This window comes from Aristolochia californica, unplaced genomic scaffold (genome assembly GCF_029961685.1).
Source record: "Aristolochia californica isolate CCGP_79_NKW_82.1479 unplaced genomic scaffold, dmAriCali1.0.hap1 SCAF_5, whole genome shotgun sequence".
In the NCBI taxonomy this organism is placed as follows: Eukaryota; Viridiplantae; Streptophyta; class Magnoliopsida; order Piperales; family Aristolochiaceae; genus Aristolochia; species Aristolochia californica.
In genome coordinates this window covers 22,158,225-22,179,365 of record NW_027182214.1, presented here as the reverse complement: position 1 = coordinate 22,179,365, position 21,141 = coordinate 22,158,225, and positions in this window count along the sequence as shown.

The following is a 21,141-nucleotide window of genomic DNA, read 5'->3' as shown; positions in this document are numbered from 1 at the left end:
AGTCAATACTCATTTAAAAATCCCCCGCCTCCCACTTTTCCCAATCATTGCAAAAACTAATATATAAAAACTAAAAGAGTTATGAGTCCATAAAAGTTAGAGAGACTTTTTGGAATTATCTCTCTCTACAATTGTGCATTTCCATTCCATTTTAGATGTACATTTTTTTCTTAAATCAAAACATTGTGTTTTCACAATTCGATTGTCTCGTAAACAAGAAGATAAAGGCAACGCAGATAACAACAAAATTAAAATTTTAGAGTTTATGTGTGGAAAAAACTAAAATCAATAACAAGTGTAGATAAAGAAAATTTATTTACACACCACAAACGAACACAAAAGTTTTGTTGTCAGAGTTTGGGAAATTCGACTAGTTCAACCCTATGGGCTTGGAATTTGATAAGAAAGAGATTTCTAATTGATCCTAAAATGTTCTAAATATGGATACACTTGTTTGAAACTTGTTAAAGATGCAAATGCCCTATTGATCCAAACCTTTTAAAGGGAACAACAAACACTCATTAAATTCTGAAGTGAACGAGTGGTGGGATATTTACCCGAGTCAAACAAGCCATTATTTTGCCCACTTACAAAAAGTTGACCCAACAATCGCAGATGATTTGTAAAGTGATTTATCGGTCAATCATGCGTAACGGGCTATGTTTTTGTAAGAAATGACTTGTGGATTGTTATTCAACACTCAGTTAAAAATCCACCACCTCCCCCTTTTCCCGATCATTGCAAAACCTAATGTATAAAAACTGAAAGAGTATGCAGTCCCTAAAAGTTACAAAGACTTATTGGAATTATCTCTCTCTACATTTGTGCATTTCCATTCCATTTTTTATCTACACGTTTTTCTTAAATCAAAACTTAGAGTTTTCACTCTCCGATTTTCTCGTAAAAAAGAATAAAAGCCAAAACAGATCTCAACAAAATGAAAATTTTAGATTTTATGTAAAGAAAAAATTAAAAACAATAAAAAATGTGAGTAAATAAAATTTATTTACTCACCACAAACGAAGACAAAATTTTAGTTGTCCAAGTTTGGGAAATTCCACTAGTTCAGCCCTAATGGCTTTGAATTTGATAAGAAAGAGATTTCTAACTGATCCTAACATATTTTAAATATGGATACGGTTGCTTGAAACTTGTTAAAGTTTTAAATGCCCTATGGATCCAACCCTTTTAAAGCGAACAAGAAACGCTCATTAAATTTTCAAGTGGACGTGCGGTGGGTTATTTACCCGACTCAAACAAGCCTTTATTTTGCCCACTTAATAAAACCTTGACCCAACCATCACAGATGATCTATAAAGTGATTTATCGGTCTATTATTTGTAACGGGCTATGTTTTTGTAAGAAATGACTTATGGATTGGGAGTCAATACTCAGTTAAAAATCCCCCGCCTCCCCCTTTTCCCGATCACTGCAAAACATAAAGTATATAAACTAAAAGAGTTTGCAGTCCCTAAAAGTTACAAAGACTATTTGGAATTATCTCTCACTACATTTCTGAATTTCCATTCCATTTTAGATGTACGCATTTTTCTTAAATCAAAACTTTGAGTTTTCACTCTTCTATTCTCTCATAAACAAGAATATAAAGGCAAAACAGATCACAACAAAATGAAAATTTTAGATTTTATGTATGGAAAAAAATAAATACAATAACAAATTAAAGTAAAGAAACTTTATTTACACATGACAAACGAACACAAAAGTTTAGTTGTCCAAGTTTTTGAAATTCCACAAGTTCAACCCTAATGGCTTGGAATTTGATAAGAAAGAGATTTCTAACTGACCCTAACATGTTTTAAATGTGGACACACTTTTTTGAAACTTGTTAAAGATGCAAGTGTCCTATGGATCCAAAAATTTTAAAGCGAACAACAAACGCTCATTAAATTCTCAAGTGAACGAGCGGTGGGATATTTACCTGAGTCAAACAAGTCATTATTTTGCACACTTACAAAAGTTGACCTAACAATTGTAGTAACTTTTAATGTATGTTTTTTATTCTCTTTAAAAGCTTTGGATCCATAGGTCATTTTCATCTTTAACATGTTTCAATCATGCATATCCATTTTTAAAACATGTGTACAAGAAATCTCTTTCTTGTAAAATTCCAAACTATTTGGGTTGAACTGAGGGAATTTCCCCAACATGGACAACAAATTTTTTTTGTTCATTTGTGGTGTGTGAATAAATTTTCATTACTTACATTTGGTATTGATTTAAATTTTTTCCATACATAAACTCTAAAATTTTCATTTTGTAGTGATCAATTTTGCCTTTTTTGTTTACAGGATGATGGGAGATCGAAAACTCAAAGTTTTGATTGAAGAAAAGAGTGTACATCTAAAATGGAAATGCACAATGCACAACTGTCGAGAGAGATAATTCCAAATATTTTCTGTAAATTTTAGGGATTGTAAGCTCTTTTTAGTTTTTATATTTCAGGTTTTTCAATTGTCGGGAAAAGGAGGAGGCGGGGGATTTTTAACTGAGTGTTGACACCCAATCCATAAGTAATTTCTTACAAAAATAAAGCCCGTTAAGCATGAAAATCACTTTACAATCATCTAAGATTGTTAGGTCAGCTTTTTACAAATGGGCAAAATTATGGCTTGTTTGACTCGGGTAAATATCCCACCACATGTTCACTTGAGAATTTAATGAGTGTTTGTTATTCCCTTTAAAAGCTCATGATCCATAGGAAATTTTCATCTTTAACATGTTTCAAGCATGCACATCCATTTTTAAAACATGTTTAGAAGGAATCTCTTTCTTGTAAAATTCCAAGCTATTAGGGTTGAATTGGTGGAATTTCCCAAACTTGGATAATTAAACTTTTGTGTTCGTTTGTGGTGTGTGAATAAATTTTAATTACTTAATTTTGGTCTTTTTTTAAATTTTTTCTATACATAAACTTTGAAATTTTCATTTTGTTGTGATCTATTTTGCCTTTTATGTTTACGGGATGAACGGAGAGCGAAAACTCAAAGTTTGATGTATGAAAAAAGTGTGCATCTAAAATGGAAATGCATAATGCACAAATGTATAGAGATACTTCCAAAGAGTGTCCATAGTTTTTAGGCATTGTAAGCTCTTTTTAGTTTTTATGTTTCAGGTTTTGCAATTGTCGGGAAAAGGGTGAGGCGGGGGATTTCTAACTAAGTGTTGACTCCCAATCGATAAGTCATTTCTTACAAAAAAAATAGCCTGTTACTCATGATAAATCACTTTACATTCATCTATGATTGTTAGGTCAACTTTTTGCAAATGGGCAAAATAATGGCTTGTTTGACTCAGGTAAATATGCCAACGCACGTTCACTTGAGAATTTAATGAGCGTTTGTTATTCTCTTTAAAAGCTTTTGATCCATATGTCATTTGCATCTTTGACATGTTTCAAGCATGCATATCCATTTTTAAAACATGTGTAGAATAAATGTCTTTCTTGTAAAATATCAAGCTATTAGGGTTGAACTAGTAGAATTTTCCAAACTTGGATAACAAAACTTTTGTGTTCATTTGTGGTTAGTGAATAAATTTTCTTTACTTAAATTTTTAATTATTATAAATATTTTCCATACATAAACACTAAAATTTTCATTTTTTTGTGATCAATTTTGTCTGTTTTGTTTCGGACAAGAAGGGACAACGAAACTCAACGTTTTGATTTAAGAAAAAAGTGTACATCTAAAATAGAAATGCGTAATGAAAAAATGTAGAGAGAGATAATTCCCAAGTGTGTCTGTAATTTTTAGGGATTGTAAGCTCTTTTTAGTTCTTATTTTTTAGGTTTTGCAATCGTCGGGAAAATGGGGAGGTGGGGGATTTTTAACTGAGTGTTGACTCCCAATCCATAAGTCATTTCTTACAAAAATATAGCCCATTACATATGATAAATCACTTTATAATCATATATGATTGTTAGGTCATCTTTTTACAAATTGGAAAAATAATGGCTTGTTTGACTCGGGTAAATATCGCACCGCACGTTCACTCGAGAATTTAATGAGCATTTGTTATTTTCATTAAAAGCATAAGATCCATAGGTCACTTACATCTTTAACATGTTTCAAGCATGCATACCCATCTTTAAAACATTTGTAGAAGAAATCTCTTTCTTGAAAAATTCCCAAACTTGGATAACAAAAATTGAGTTCATTTTTGGTGTGTGAATAAATTTTCATTACTTACATTTGTTATTGTTTTACATTTTTTCCATACATAAACTCTAAAATTTTCATTTTTTTGTGATCTATTTTGCCTTTTTTTTGCGGGATGAAGGGAGAGCGAAAACTCAAAATATTGATCTATGAAAAAAGTATACATCTAAAATGGAAATGCACAATGCAAAAATTTAGAGAGAGATAATCCAAAAAGTGTCCATAAATTTTAGGGATTTTAAGCTCTTTTTAGTTTTAATGTTTCAGGTTTTGCAATCGTCAGGAAAAGGGGGACGCAGGGGATTTTTAACTAAGTGTTACCTCCCAGTCCATAAGCCATTTCTTACAAAATTATAGCCCGTTACGCATTATAAATCACTTTATCATCATCTATGATTGTTAGGTTAGCTTTTTGCAAGAGGGCAAAAATATGGCTTGTTTGTCTAGGGTAAATATGCAAACGCACGTTCACTTGAGAATTTAATTAGTGTTTGTTATTCTCTTTAAAAGCTTTTGATCCATAAGTCATTTGCATCTTTAACATGTTTCAAGCATGCAGATCCATTTTTAAAACGTGTGTAGAAGAAATCTCTTTCTTGTAAAATTCCAAGCTATAAGAGAGGAACTGGTGGAATTTCCCAAACTTGGATAACAAAACTTTTTTGTTCGTTTGTGGTGTCTGAAAATTTTTTCATTACTAACATTTGGTATTGTATTAAAAATTTTCACATACAAAACTCTAAAATTTTCATTTTTTTTGTGATCTATTTTGCCTTTTTTGTTTACGGGTTGAAGGGAGAGCGAAAACTCAAAGTGTTGATTTAAGAAAAAAGTGTACATCTAAAATGGAAATGCACAATACACAAATAAAGAGAGAGATAATTTGAAAGAGTGTCTCTAATTTTTAGGGATTGTAAGCTCTTTTTAGTTTTTATGTCTCAGGTTTTGCAATCGTCGGGTAAAGGGGGAGGCGAGGGATTTTTAACTGAGTGTTGATGCCCAATCCATAAGTCATTTCTTATAAAAATATAGCCCGTTAGGCATGATAAATCATTTACAATCATCTATGATTGTTAGTTCAACATTTTGCAAATGGGAAAAATAATGGCTTGTTTGACTCGGGTAAATATCCCACCGCACGTTCACTTGAGAATTTAATGAGCGTTTGTTATTCTCTTTAAAAGCTTTTGATCCATAGGTCACTTGCATCTTTAACATATTTCAAGCATGCATATCCATTTTTAAAACATGTTTAGAAGAAATCTCATTCTTGTAAAATTCCATGCTATTAGGATTGAACTAGCGGAATTTCCCAAACTTGGATAACAAAACTTTTGTCTTCATTTGTGGCGTGTGAATCAATTTAATTACTTACATTTTTTATGGTTTTAATTTTTTTACATACATAAACTCTAAAATTTTCATTTTGTTGCGAACTATTTTGCCTTTTTTGTTTAAGGGATAAAGGGAGAGAGAAAACTCAAAGTTTTGATTTAAGAAAAAAGTATACATCTAAAATGGAAATGCACAATCCACAAATGTAGAGAGAGATAATTCCAAAGCGTGTCTGTAATTTTTTGGGATTATAATCTCTTCTAAGTTTTTATATCTCAGGTATTACAATCGTCGGGAGAAGGGGGAGGTGGGGGATTTTTAACTGAGTGTTGACTCCCAATCCATAAGTCATTTCTTACAAAAATATAGCCTGTTACGCATGATAAATCACTTGACAATCATATATGATTGTTAGGTCAGCTTTTCCAAATGGAAAAAATAATGGGTTTTTTGACTCGGGATAATATCCCACCGCACGTGCACCTGAGAATTTAATGAATGTTTGTTATTCTATTTAAAAGCTTTGGATCCCAAGGTCATTTGCATCTTTAACATGTTTCAAGCATGCATATCCATTTTTAAAACATGTGTAGAAGAAATCTCTTTCTTATTAAATTCCAAGCTATTAGGGTAGAACTAGTGGAATTTTCCAAACTTGGAAAACAAAACTTTGGTGTTCATTTTTAGTGTGTTAGTAAAATTTTTCCATACAATAACTCTAAAATTTTCATTTCATTGTGATCTATTTTGCCTTTTCTGTTTACGGGATGAAGGGAGACCAAAAACCCAAAGTTTTGATTTAAGAAAAAAGTGTACATCTAAAATGGAAATGCACAATGCACAAATGTGGAGAGTGATAATTTCACAGAGTGTCCATAATTTTTAGGGATTGTAAACTCTTTTTAGTTTTTATAACTCAGATTTTGCAATCGCCGGGAAAAGGGGGAGGCAGCGGATTTTTAACTGAATGTTGACTCCCAATCCATAAGTCATTTTTTATAAAAAATTAGCCCGTTATGCATGATAAATCACTTTAACATCATCTATGATTATTTGGTCAGCTTTTTGAAAATGAGCAAAATAATGGCTTGTTTGTCTCGGGTAAATATGCCAACGCACGTTCACTTGAGAATTTAATAAGCGTTTGTTATTCTCTTTAAAAGCTTTTCATCCATAGGACATTTGCATCATTAACATGTTTCAAGCATGCATATCCATTTTTAAAACATGTGTAGAAGAAATCTCTTTCTTGTAAAATTCCAAGCTATTAGGGTTGAAATAGTGGAATTTCCCAAACTTGGATAACAAAACTTTTGTGTTCTTTTATGGTGTGTGGATAAATTTTCTTTACTTACATTTTCTTTTTCAATTTCTTCCATTCATAAACGCTAAAATTTTCATTTTGTTCAGATCTATTTTGCCTTTTTTGTTTATGAGATGATGGGAGAGCGAAAACTCAAAGTTTTGATTTAAGAGAAAAGTGTAGGTCTAAAATGGAAAGGCACAATGCACAAATGTAGAGAGAGATAATTCCAAAGTGTGTTTGTAATTTTTAGGGATTGTAAGCTCTTTTTATTTTTTATATCTCAGATTTTGCAAAAGTCGGGAAAAGGGGTAGGTGGGAGATTTATAACTGAGTGTTGACTCCCAATTCATAAGTCATTTCTTACAAAAAATATAGCCCGTTACGCATTACAAATCACTTTACAATCATCTATAATTGTGAAGTCAGCTTTTTGCAAATGGGCAAAATAATGGCTTGTGTGAGTCGGGTAAATCTCCCAACGCACATTCACTTGAGAATTTAATGAGGGTTTGTTATTATCTTTTAAAGCTTTGGACCCATAGGTCATTTGTATCTTTAACATGTTTCAAGCATGCATATTCATTTTTAAAATATTCATCTCTTTCTTGTAAAATACCAATCTATTAGGGTTGAACTACTGGAATTTCCCAAATGTGGATAACAAAAATTTTGTGTTCATTTGTGGTGTGTGAATAAATTTTCTTTATTTACATTTTTTATTGTTTTAAATTTTTTCCATACATAAAATATAAAATGTTCTTTTTGTTGTGATCTATTTTTCGTTTTTTGTTTACGGGATGAAGGGAGAGCGAAAACTCAAAGTTTTTTTATATGAAAAAAGTGTACTCCGAAAACGGAAATGCACAATGCACAAATGAAGAGAGAGATAATTCGAAAGAGTGTCCATAATTTTTAGGGATTGGAAGCTCTTTTTAGTTTTTATGTTTCAGGTTTTGCAATCGTCGGAATAAGGGGGAGGCGGGGGATCTTTAACTGAGTGTTGACCCCCAATCAATAGGTAATTTCTTAAAAAAAATAGCTTTAGAATCATTTATAATTGTTAGGTCAGCTTTTTGAAAATGGGCAAAATAATGGCTGGTTTGACTCAGGTAAATATGCCAATGCACATTCTCTTTAAAAGGTTTTGATCCATAGGTCATTTGCATCTTTAAAATGTTTCAAACATGCATATCCATTTTTAAAACATGTGTAGAAGAAATCTTTTTCTTGTAAAATTCCAAGTTATAAGGGTTGAACTAGTGGAATTTCCCAAACTTGGATAAAAATATTTTTTGTTCGTTTGTGGTTTGTGAATAAATTTTCATTACTGACATTTGGTATTGTTTTAAATTTTTTCCATATATAAACTCTAAAATTTTCATTTTGTTGTGATCTATTTTGCCTTTATTGTTTACGGGATGAAGGGAGAGTGAAAATTCAAAGGGTTGATTTAAGAAAAAAGTGTACATCTAAAAGGGAAATGCACAATGTACAAATGTAGAGAGAGATAATCCAAAAGAGTGTCTGTAATTTTTAGGGATTGTAAACTCTTTTTAGTTTTTATGTCTCAGGTTTTGCAAACGTCGGGAAAAAGGGGGAGCGGGGGATTTATAACTGAGTGTTGACGCCCAATCCATAAGTCATTTCTTACAAAAATATAGCCTGGTACGCATGATAAATACCATTACAATCATCTATGATTGTTAGGTCAACTTTTTGCGAATGGGCAAAATAAGGCTTGTTTGACTGGGGTAAATATCCCACCGCACGTTCACTTGAGAATTTAATGAGCGTTTGTTATTCTGTTGAAAAGCTTTGGATCCGTAGGTCATTTGCATCTTTAACATTTTACAAGCATGCATACTCATTTTTAAAACATGTGTAGAAGAAATCTCTTTCTTGTAAAATTGCAAGCTATTAGGGTTGAACTGGGGGAATTTCCCAAACATGGACAACAAAAATTTTGTGCTCGTCTATGGTGTGTGAATAAATTTCCATTACTTACATTTTGTATTGATTTAAATTTTTTCCATACGTAAACTCTAAAATTTTCATTTTGTAGTGATCAATTTTGCCTTTTTTTTTACAGGATGAAGGGAGAGCGAAAACTCAATGTTTTGATTTAAGAAAAAAGTGTACATCTAAAATGGAAATGCACAATTCACAAATGTAGAGAGAGATAATTCCAAAGAGTTTCTATAAATTTTAGGGATTGTAAGCTCTTTTGAGTTTTTATATCTCAGGTTTTTCAATAGGCGGGGGATTTTTAATTGAGTGTAGACTTCCAATCCGTAAATTGTTTCTTAAAATAATATAGCCAGTTACGCATGGAAATCACTTTAAAATCATCTATGATTGTTAGGTCAGCTTTTTGCAAATGGGCAAAATAATGGCTTGTTTGACTGGGGTAAATATCCCACCGCACGTTCACTTGAGAATTTAATGAGTGTTTGTTATTCCCTTTAAAAGCTCTGGATCCATAGGTCATTTTCATATTTAACATGTTTCAATCATGCATATCCATTTTTAAAACATGTGTAGAAGAAATCTCTTTCTTGTAACATTCCAAGCTATTAGGGTTGAACTGGTGGAATTTCCCAAAGTTGGATAATTAAACTTTTGTGTTCGTTTGTGGTGTGTGAATAAATTTTCTTTACTTACATTTGTTATTTTTTTTAATTTTTTCCATAGATAAACTCTAAAATTTTCATTTTGTTGTGATCTATTTGCCTTTTTTATTTACGGGATGAAGGGAGAACGAAAACTCAATGTTTTCATTTAAGAAAAAAGTGTACATCTAAAATGGAAATGCACAATGCACAAAAGTAGAGAAAGATAATTCACAAGAGTGTCTGTAATTTTTAGGGATTTTAAGCTCTTTTTAGTTTGCATATCTCAGGTTTTTGCAATCATCAGGAAAAGGGGGAGGCGGGGGATTTTTAATTTAAATGAGCTTACAATCCCTAAAAATTACAGACACTCTTTGGAATTATCTCTCTCTACATTAGTGCATTATGCATTTCCATTTTAGATGTACACTTTTGTTTTAAATTAAAACTTTGAGTTTACGCTCTCCCTTCATCCCGTAAACAAAAAAGGCAAATAGATCACAGCAAAATGAAATTTTTAGAGTTTATGTATGGAAAAAAATTAAAACAATAACAATTGTAAGTAAAGAAAATTTATTCACACAACAAAAATGAACACAAAAGTTTGTTATCAAAGTTTGGGAAATTCCACTAGTTCAACCCTAATAGCTTGGAATTTTACAAGAAAGAGATTTCTTCTACACATGTTTTAAAAATGGATATGCATTCTTGAAACATGTAAAAGATGCAAATGACCTATGGATCCAAAGCTTATAAAGAGAATAACAAACGCTCATTAAATTCTCAAGTGAACGTGCGGTGGGATATTTACCTGAGTCAAACAAGCAATTATTTTACCCATTTGAAAAAATCTGACCTTAACAATCATAGATGATTGTAAAGTGATTTATCATGCATAACGGGATATAGTTTTATTAGAAATGACTTATGTATTGGGAGTCAACACTCAGTTAAAAATCCCCCGCCTCCCTCTTTTCCCTACGATTGCAAAACCTGAGATATAAATCTTAAAAAGAGCTTACAATCCCTTAAAATTACAGACACTCTTCGGAAATATCTCTCTCTACATTTGTGCATTGTGCATTTCAATTTTTGATGTACACTTTTTTCTTAAATCAAAAATTTGAGTTTTCGCTCTCCCTTCATCCCTTAAACAAAAAAGGCAAATAGTTCACAACAAAATAAAAATTTTAGAGTTTATGTATGGAAAAAATTTAAATCAATAACAAATGTATGTATAGAAATTTATTCACACACCACAAATGAACACGAAAGTTTTGTTATCCATAGTTTGGGAAATTCCATTAGTTCAACCCTAATAGCTTGGAATGTTACAATAAACAGATTTCTTCTACACATGTTTTAAAAATGGATGTGCATGCTTGAAACATGTTAAATATGCAAATGACCTATAGATCCATAGCTTTTAAAGAGATTAACAAATGCTCATTAAATTCTCAAGTGAACATGTAGTGGGATATTTACCCGAGTAAAAGAAGCCATTATTTTGCTCATTTGAAAAAAGCTGACATTAACAATCATAGATGATTGTGAAGTGATTTATCATGTGTAACTGGCTATATTTTTGTAAGAAATGACTTGTGGATTGGAAGTCAACACTCAGTGAAAAATCCCCCTCCTCCCCCTTTACCCAACGATCGCAAAACCTAAGATATAAAAATTAAAAAGAGCTTACCATCCATAAAAATTAAAGACACTCTTTGGAATTATCTTTGTTTACATTTGAGCATTGTGCATTTCCATTTTAGATGTACACTTTGTTCTTAAATCGAAACTTTTAGTTTTCGCTCTCGCTTCATCCCGTAAAAAAAAGGCAAATAAATCACAACAAAATGAAAATTTTAGTGTTTATGTATGGAAAAAATTTAAAACAATACCAAATGAAAGGAAAGAAAATTTATTCACACACCACAAATGAACGGAAAAGTTTTGTTATCAAAGTTTGGGAAATTCCACTAGTTCGACCCTAATAGCCTGGAATTTTACAAGAAAGAGTTTTCTTCTACACATGTTTTAAAAATGGATATACATGCTTCAAAAAAGTTAAAGATACAAATTACCAATGGATCCAAAGTTTTTAAAGAGAATAACAAACACTCATTAAATTCTCAAGTGAACGTGCGGAGGGATATTTACCCGAGTCAAACTAGCCATTAATTTGCCCATTTGCAAAAAGCTGATCTAACAATCATAGATGATTATAAAGTGATTTATCATGTGTAACGAGCTATATTTTTGTAAGAAATAACTTATGGATTGGGAGTCAAAACTCAGTTAAAAATCCCCCACCTCCCTGTTTTCCCGACGATTGCAAAACCTGAGATATAAAAACTAAAAAGAGCTTACAATCCCTAAAAATTACAGACACTCTTTGGAATTATCTCTCTCTACATTTTTGCATTGCGCATTTCAATTTTAGATATACACTTTTTTCTTAAATAAAAACATTGAGTATTCGCTCTCCTTTCATCTCGTAAACAAAAAAGGCAAATTGATCACAATAAAATGAAAATTTTAGAGTTTATGAATGGAAAAAATTTAAGTAATTAAAATTTATTCACACACCACAAATGAACCTAAAGTGTTGTTATCCAAGCTTGGGAAATTCCACTAGTTCAACCCTAATAGCATGGAATTTTACAAGAAAGAGATTTCTTCTACACATGTTTTAAAAATGGATATGCATACTTGAAACATGTTCAAGATGCAAAAGACCTATAGGTCCAAAGCTTTTAAAGAGAATAACAAAAGATCGTTAAATTCTCGAGTGAACGTGCGATGGGATAGTTACCCGAGTCAAACAAGACATTATCTTGCCCATTTGCAAGAGGCTGACCTAACAATCATAGTTGATTCTGAAGTGATTTATCATGAGTAACCGGCTATATTTTTGTAAGAAATGACTTATGGATTGGGAGGCAACACTCTGTTTAAAATCCCCCGCCTCCCCCTTTCCCCAAAGATTGCAAAACTTGAGACATAAAATCGAAAAAGAGCTTACAATCCCTAAAAATTACAGACACTCTTAGGAATTATCTCTCTCTACATTTGTGCAATGTGCATTTCCATTTTAGCTGTACACTTTTTTTTAAATCAAAACTTTGAGTTTTCGCTCTCCCTTCATCCAGTAAACAAAAAAGGCAAATAGATCACAACAAAATGAAAATTTTAGAGTTTTGTAAGGAAAAAAAATTAAAACAATAACAATTCTAAGTAAAGAAAATTTATTCACACACCAAAAATGAACACAAAAGTTTTGTTATCAGTGTTTGAGAAATTCCACTAGGTCAACCCTAATAGCTTGGAATTTTACAAGAAAGAGATTTCTTCTACACATGTTTTAAAAATTGATATGCATGCTTGAAACATGTTAAAGAAGCAAATGACCTATGATCCAAAGCTTTTAAAGAGAATCAAAAACGCTCACCAAATTCTCAAGTGAACATGCGGGGGGTTATTTACCCGAGTCAAACAAGCCATTATTTTTCCCATTTGCAAAAAGCTGACATAACAATCATAGATGATTGTAAAGTGATTTATCAGGTGCCATATGCTATATTTTTGTATGAAATGACTTCTGGATAGGGAGTCAACACTTAGTTAAAAATCCCCTGCCTCCCCCTTTTCCCGACGATTGTAAAACCTGAGATATGAAAACTAAAAAGAGCTTACAATCCCAAAAAATTATAGACACTCTTTGGAATTATCTCTCTCGACATTTTTGCATTGTCCATTTCAATTTTAGATGGACACTTTTTTCTTCAATCAAAACTTTGAGTTTTCGCTCTCCCTTCTTCTCGTAAACGAAAAACGAAAATAGATCACAACAAAATGAAAATTTTAGAGTTTATGTAAGGAAAAAATTTAAAACAATAAAAAATGTAAGTAAATAAAAATTATTCACTCACCACAAATGAAACACAAAATTTTTGCTATCCAAGTTGGGGAAATTCCACTAGTTCTACCCTAATAGCTTGAAATTTTACAAGAAAGAGATTTCTTCTACACATGTTTTAAAAATGGATATGCATACTTGAAACATCTTAAAGATGCAAATAACCTATGGATCCAAAGCATTTAAAGAGAATAACAAACGCTCATAAAATTCTCAAGTGAATGTACGATGGGATATTTACCCGAGTCAAACAAGCCATTATTTTGCCCATTTACAAAAAGCTGACCTTAACAATCATAGATGATTGTAAAGTGATTTCTCATGCGTAACGGGCTATATTTTTTTAAGAAATGACTTACTGATTGGGAGTCAACACTCAATTAAAAATCCCCCACCTCCCTCTTTTCCCGACGATTACTAAACCTGAGATATAAAAACTAAAAAGAGATTACAATCCCTAAAAATTACAAACGCTATTTGGAATTATCTCTCTCTACATTTGTGCACTGTGCATTTCCATTTTAGATGTACACTTTTTTCTTAAATAAAAACTTTGAGTTTTCGCTCTCCTTTCATCCCGTAAACAAAAAAGGCAAAATAAATCACAACAAAATGAAAATTTTAGAGTTTATGTATGGAAAAAATTTAAAACAACAACAAATGTAAGTTAGGAAAATTTATTCACACACCAAAAATGAACACAAAAGTTTTGTTATCCAAGTATGGGAAATTCTACTAGTTCAACCATAATAGATTGGAATTTTACAAGAAAGAGATTTCTTCTACACATGTTAAAAAAATGGATATGCATGCTTGAAACATGTTAAAGATGTAAATGACCTATGGATCCAAAGCCTTTAAAGATAATAACAAAGGCTCTTTAAATTCTCAACTGAACGAGCGGTAAACATGTTAAAGATTTAAATGACTTATGGATCTAAAGCTTTTATAGATAATAACAAAGGCTCTTTAAATTCTCAACTGAACGAGCGGTGGGATATTTACCCGACTCAACCAAGCCATTATTTTGCCCATTTGAAAAAAGCTGACCTAAAAATCATAGATGATTGTAAAGTGATTTATCATGTGTAACGGGCTATATTTTTGTAAGAAATGACTTATGGATTGGGACTCAACACTCAGTTAAAATCCCCCCCCCCTCCTGACGATTGCAAAACCTTAGATACAAACATGGAAATGAGCTTACAATCCATAAAAATTACAGACACTCTTTGGAATTTTCTCTCTCTACATTTGTGCATTGTGCATTTCCATTTTAGATATACACTTTTTCCTTAAATAAAAACTTTGAGTTTTCGCTGTCCCTTCTTCCTGTAAACTAAAAAGGCTAATAGATCACGACAAAATGAAAATTTTAGAGTTTATGTATGGAAAAAATTTAAAAGAATAACAAATGTACGTAAACACAATTCATTCGCACACCACAATTGAACACAAAATTTTTGTTATCCAAGTTTGGGAAATTCCACTAGTTCAACCCTAATAGCTTGGAATTTTACAAGAAAGAGATTTATTCTACACTAGTTTTAAAAATGGATATGCAATCTTGAAAAATGTTAAAGATGCAAATGACCTACGGATCCAAAGCTTTTAAAGAGAATAATAAACCCTCAATAAATTCTCAAGCGAACGTGCGGTGGGATATTTACCTGAGCCAAACAAACCATTATTTTACCCATTTGAAAAAATCTGACCTTAACAATGATAGATGATTGTAAAGTGATTTACCATGCGTAACGGGCTATATTTTTGTAAGAAATGACTTATGGATTGGGACTCAACACTCAGTTAAAAATTCCCCGCCTCCCTCTTCTCCCAACGATTGCAAAACCTGAGAGATAAAAAATAAAAAGAGCTTACAATCCCTAAAAATTACAACACTCTTCCCAATTATCTCTCTCTACATTTGTGCATTTCAATTTTTTATGTCCATTTTTTTTTTTAATTCAAAACTTTGCGATTTCACTCTCCCTTCATCCCGTTAACAAATAAGGCAAATAGATCACAACAAAATGAAACTTTTAGAGTTTATGTTTGGAAAAAAATTAAATCAATAACAAATGTAAGTATAGAAATTTATTCACACACCACAAATGAACAAAAAATTTTTGTTATCCAAGTTTGGGAAATTCCACTAGTTCATCCCTAATAGCGTGGAATTTTACAAGAAACAAATTTCTTCTACACATGTTTTAAAACTGGATGTGCATGCTTGAAACATGTTAAAGATGCAAATGACCTATAGATCCAAAACTTTTAAAGACAATAACAAATGCTCATTAAATTCTCAAGTGACCGTGCGGTGGGATATTTACCAGAGTCAAAGAAGCCATTATTTTGCCCATTTGAAAAAAGCTGACATTAACAACCATAGATGATTGTGAAGTGATTTATCATGTGTAACAGGCTATATGTTTTGTAAGAAATGACTTATGGATTGGAAGTCAACACTCAGTGAAAAATCCCCTTGCTCCCCCTTTGCCCAATGATCGTAAAACCTTAGATATAAAAACTAAAAAGAGCATACCATCCATAAAAATTAAAGACATTCTTTGGAATTATCTCTCTCTACATTTGTGCATTGTGCATTTCCATTTTTTATGTACACTTTTTTTCTTAAATCAAAACTTTTAGTTTTCGCTCTCCCTTCATCCTGTAAAAAAAAAGGCAAATAGATCACAACAAAAATAAACTTTTAGTGTTTATGTATGGAAAAAATTTAAAAGAATAACAAATGAAAGGAAAAAAATTTTATTCACACACCACAATTGAACACAAAAGTTTTGTTATCCAAGTTTGGGAAATTCCACTAGTTCAACCGTAATAGCTTGGGATTTTACAAGAAAGAGATTTCTTCTACACATGTTTTAAAAATGGATATGCATTCTTGAAACATTTTAAAGATGGAAATGACCGATGGATCCAAATCTTTTAAAGAGAATAACAAACGCTCATTAAATTCTGAAGTGAACGTGCGGTGGGATATTTACCCGAGTCAAACAAGCCATTATTTTGCCCATTTGCAAAAATCTGACCTTAACAATCATAGATGATTGTAAAGTGATTTATCATGCGTAATGGGCTATATTTTTGTAAGAAATGACTTAAGGATTGGGAGTCAACACTCAGTGAAAAATCCCCCGCCTCTCCTTTACCCGACGATAGCAAAACCTGAGATATAAAAACTAAAAAGACAATCCCAAAAAATTATAGCCACCATTTTGTATTATCTCTCTCTACATTTGTGCATTGTGCATTTCCATTTTACATATACACTTTTTTATTAAATCAAAACTTTGAGTTTTCGCTGTCCTTTCATCCCGAAAACTAAAAATGCTAATAGATCATAACAAAATAAAAAATATAGAGTTTATCTATGGAAAAAATTTTAAAAATGATAAATGTATGTAAAGAAAATTTATTCACACACCACAAATGAACACAAAAGTTTTGTTATCCATGTTTGGGAAATTCCACTTGTTCAACCATAATAGCTTGGAATTTTTCAAGAAAGAGATTTCTTCTATAAATGTTTTAAAAATGGAATGGATATGCATGCTTGAAACATGTTAAAGACGCAAATGACCTATTGATCCAAAGCTTTTAAAGAGAATATCAAACGGTCATTAAATTGTCAAGTGAACGTGCGGTGTGATATTTACCCGAGTCAAACAAGCAATTATTTTTCCCATTTGCAAAAAGTTGGCCTAACAATTATCGATGATTGTAAAGTGATTTATAATGCGTAACGGGCTATTTGAATAAAAAATGACTTATGGATTGGGAGTTGACACTCAATTAAAAATCCCCCGCCTTCATCTTTTCCCAACGATTGCAAAACCTGTGATATAAAAACTAAAAAGAGCTTACCATCCCTAAAAATTATAGACAATCTTTGGAATTATCTCTCTCTACATTTTTGCATTGTGCAATTCCATTTTAGATTTACTCTTTTTTTTAATGGAAAACTTTGAGTTTTTGCTCTCCTTTCATCCTGTAAACAAAAAATGCAAATAGATAAAAATAAAATGAAAATTTTAGAGTTTATGTATGGCAAAAATTTAAAACCATAGCAAATGTCAGTAAAGAAAATTTATTCCCACACCTCAAATGAACACAAAAGTTTTGTTATCCAAGTATTGGAAATTCCACTAGTTCAACCATAATAGCTTGGAATTTTACAAGAAAGAAATTACTTCTACACATGTTTTAAAAATGGATATGCATGCTTGAAACATGTTAAAGATGCAAATTACCTATGTATCCAAAAGTTTTAAAGAGAATAATAAACGCTCAATAAATTCACCAGTGAACGTGTGGTGGGATATTTACCCGAGTCAAACAAGCAATTATTTTACCCATTTGAAAAAATCTGACCTTAACAATCGTAGATGATTGTAAAGTGATTTACCATGCATAACGGGCTATATTTTTGTAAGAAATGACTTATGGATTGGGAGTCAACACTCAATTAAAAATCCCCCGCCTCCCTCTTTTCCCGACGATTGCAAAACCTGAGAGATAAAAACTAAAAAGAGCTTACAATCCCTAAAAATTATGACACTCTTCGTAATTATCTCTCTCTACATTTGTGCATTGTGCATTTCAATTTTTAATGTACACTTTTTTCTTAAATCAAAACTTTGAGTTTTCACTCTCCCTTCATCCCTTGAACAAAAAAGGCAAATAGATCACAATAAAATGAAAATTTTAGATTTTATGTATGGAAAAAATTTAAATCAATAACAAATGTAAGTATACAAAATTTATTTACACATAAAAAATGAACAGGAAAGTTTTGTTATCCAAGTTTGGGAAATTCCACTAGTTCAACCCTAATAACTTGGAATGTTACAAGAAACGGATTTCCTCTACACATGTTTTAAAAATGGATGAGCATTCTTGAAACATGTTAAAGATGCAAATGACCTATAGATCCAAAGCTTTTAAAGAGAGTAACAAACGCTCATTAAATTCTCAAGTGAACTTGCAGTGGGATATTTACCAGAGTCAAAGAAGCCATTATTTTGCCCATTTGAAAAAAGCTGACATTAACAATCGTAGATGATTGTGAAGTGATTTTTCATGTGTAACGGGTTATATTTTTGTAAGAAATGACTTATGGATTGGAAGTCAACACTCAGTGAAAAATCCCCCTGCTCCCCCTTTGCCTGACGATCGTAAAACCTGAGATATAAAAACTAAAAAGAGCATACCATCCATAAAATTAAAGACACTCTTTGGAATTATCTCTCTATGCATTTTTGCATTGTGCATTTCCATTTTAGACGTATACTTTTTTTCTTAAATAAAAAATTTTAGTTTTCGCTCTCCCTTTATCCCGTAAAAAATAAAGGCAAATAGATCACAACAAAAAGAAACTTTGAGGGTATATTTATGGAAAAAATTTAAAAGAATAACAAATGAAAGGAAAAATTTTTTATTCACACACCACAATTGAACACAAAAGTTTTGTTATCCAATTTTTGGAAAATCCACTAGTTCAACCTTATAACTTGGGATTTTACAAGAAAGAGATTTCTTCTACACATGTTTTAAAAATAGATATGCATGCTTGAAACATGTTAAAGATGGAAATGACCTATGGATCCAAAGCTTTTAAAGAGAATAACAAATGCTGATTAAATTCTCAAGTGAACGTGCGGTGGGATATTTACCCGAGTCAAATAAGACATTATTTTACCCATTTGCAAAAAGCTGACCTTAACAATCATAGATGATTGTAAAGTGATTTATCATGCGTAACGGGCTATATTTTCGTAAGAAATGACTAATGGATTGGGAGTCAACACTCAGTGAAAAATCCCCCACCTCTCCTTTACCCGACGATAGCAAAACCTGAGATATTAAATCTAAAAAGACAATCCCAAAAAATTACAGAAACTCTTTGGAGTTATCTCTCTCTACATTTGTGCATTGTACATTTCCATTTTAAGTATATACTTTTTTCTTAAATCAAAACTTTGAGTTTTCGCTCTCCCTTCATCCCAAAAACAAAAAATGCAAACAGAACATAACAAAATAAAAATTTTAGAGTTTATGTATGGAAAAAAATTTTAAAAATGATAAATGTATGTAAAGAAAATTTATTCACACACCACAAATGAACACAAAAGTTTTGTTATCCAAGTTTGGGAAATTCCACTAGTTCAACTGTAATAGCTTGGAATTTTTCTAGAAAGAGATTTCTTCTACAATTTTTTTAAAAATAGAATGGATATGCATGCTTGAAACATGTTAAAGACGCAAATGACCTATGGATCCAAAGATTTTAAATAGAGTAAAAAACGCTCATTAAATTGTCAAGTGAATGTGCGGTGCGATATTTACCCGAGTCAAACATGCCATTATATTTCCCATTTGCAAAAAGTTGACCTAACAATCATAGATGAATGTAAAGTGATTTATAATGCGTAACGGGCTATATTATTGTAAGAAATGACGTATGGATTGGGAGTCAACACTCAGTAAAAAATCCCCCGCCTCCCCTTTTTCCCGTCGATTGCTAAACCTGTTATATAAAAACTAAAAAGAGATTACAATCCAAAAAAATTACAAACACTCTTTGGAATTATCTCTATCTACATGTTCATAGTGCATTTCCATTTAAGATGTACACTTTTTTCTTCAATGAAAGCATTGAGTTTTCGCTCTCCCTTTATCCCGAAAAAAAAAGGGAAACAATATCACAGCAAAATGAAAATTTTAGAGCTGGTGTCTGGAAAAAGTTTAAATATATAAAAATGTAAGTAAAGAAAATTTATACACACACCACAAATGAACACAGAAGTTTTGTTATCCAAGTTTGGGAAATTTCACCAGTTCAATCCTAATAGCTTGGAATTTTACAAGAAAGAGATTTCTTCTACACATGTTTTAAAAATGGATCCAAATGACCTATGGATCCAAAACTTTTAAAGAGAATAGCAAACGCTCATTATATTCTCAAGTGAACGTGCGGTGGGATATTTACCCGAGTCAAACAAGTCATTATTTTGCCCATTTGCAAAAAGCTGACCTAACAATCATAGATGATTGTAACATGATTTATCATGCGTAAGGGGTTATATTTTTGTAAGAAATTACTTATGGATTGGAAGTCAACACTCAGTTATAAATTCCCTGCCTCCCACTTTTCCTAACGATTGCAAAACCTGAGACATAAAAACTAAAAAGAGCTTACAATCCCTTAAAATTAAAGACACTCTTTGGAATTATCTCTCTCTACATTTTTGCATTTTGAATTTCAATTCTAGATGTACTCATTTTCTTAAATCAACACTTTGAGTTTTCGCTCTCCTTCATCCCGTAAACACAAAAGGCAAAATAGATTACTACAAAATGAAAATTTTAGAGTTTATGTTTTAAAAAAATTTAAAACTAGACCAAAAGTAAGTAATGAAAATTTATTCACACACCACAAATGAACACAAAAGTTTTATTATCCAAGTTTGGAAAATTCCACCAGTTCTACTCTAGTAGCCTTGGATTTTACAATAAAGAAATTTCTTCAACAAATGTTTTAAAAATGGATATGCATGCTTGAAACATGTTAAAGATGCAAATGACCTATGGATCCAGAGCTTTTAAATGGAATAAAAAAACACTCATTAAATTCTTAAGTAAACGTGCGGTGGGATATTTACCCGAGTCAAAAAAGCCATTATTTTGCCCATTTGCAAAAAGCTGACCTAACAATCATAGATGATTGTAAAGTGATTTTCATTCGTAACGGGCTATATTTTTGTAAGAAAC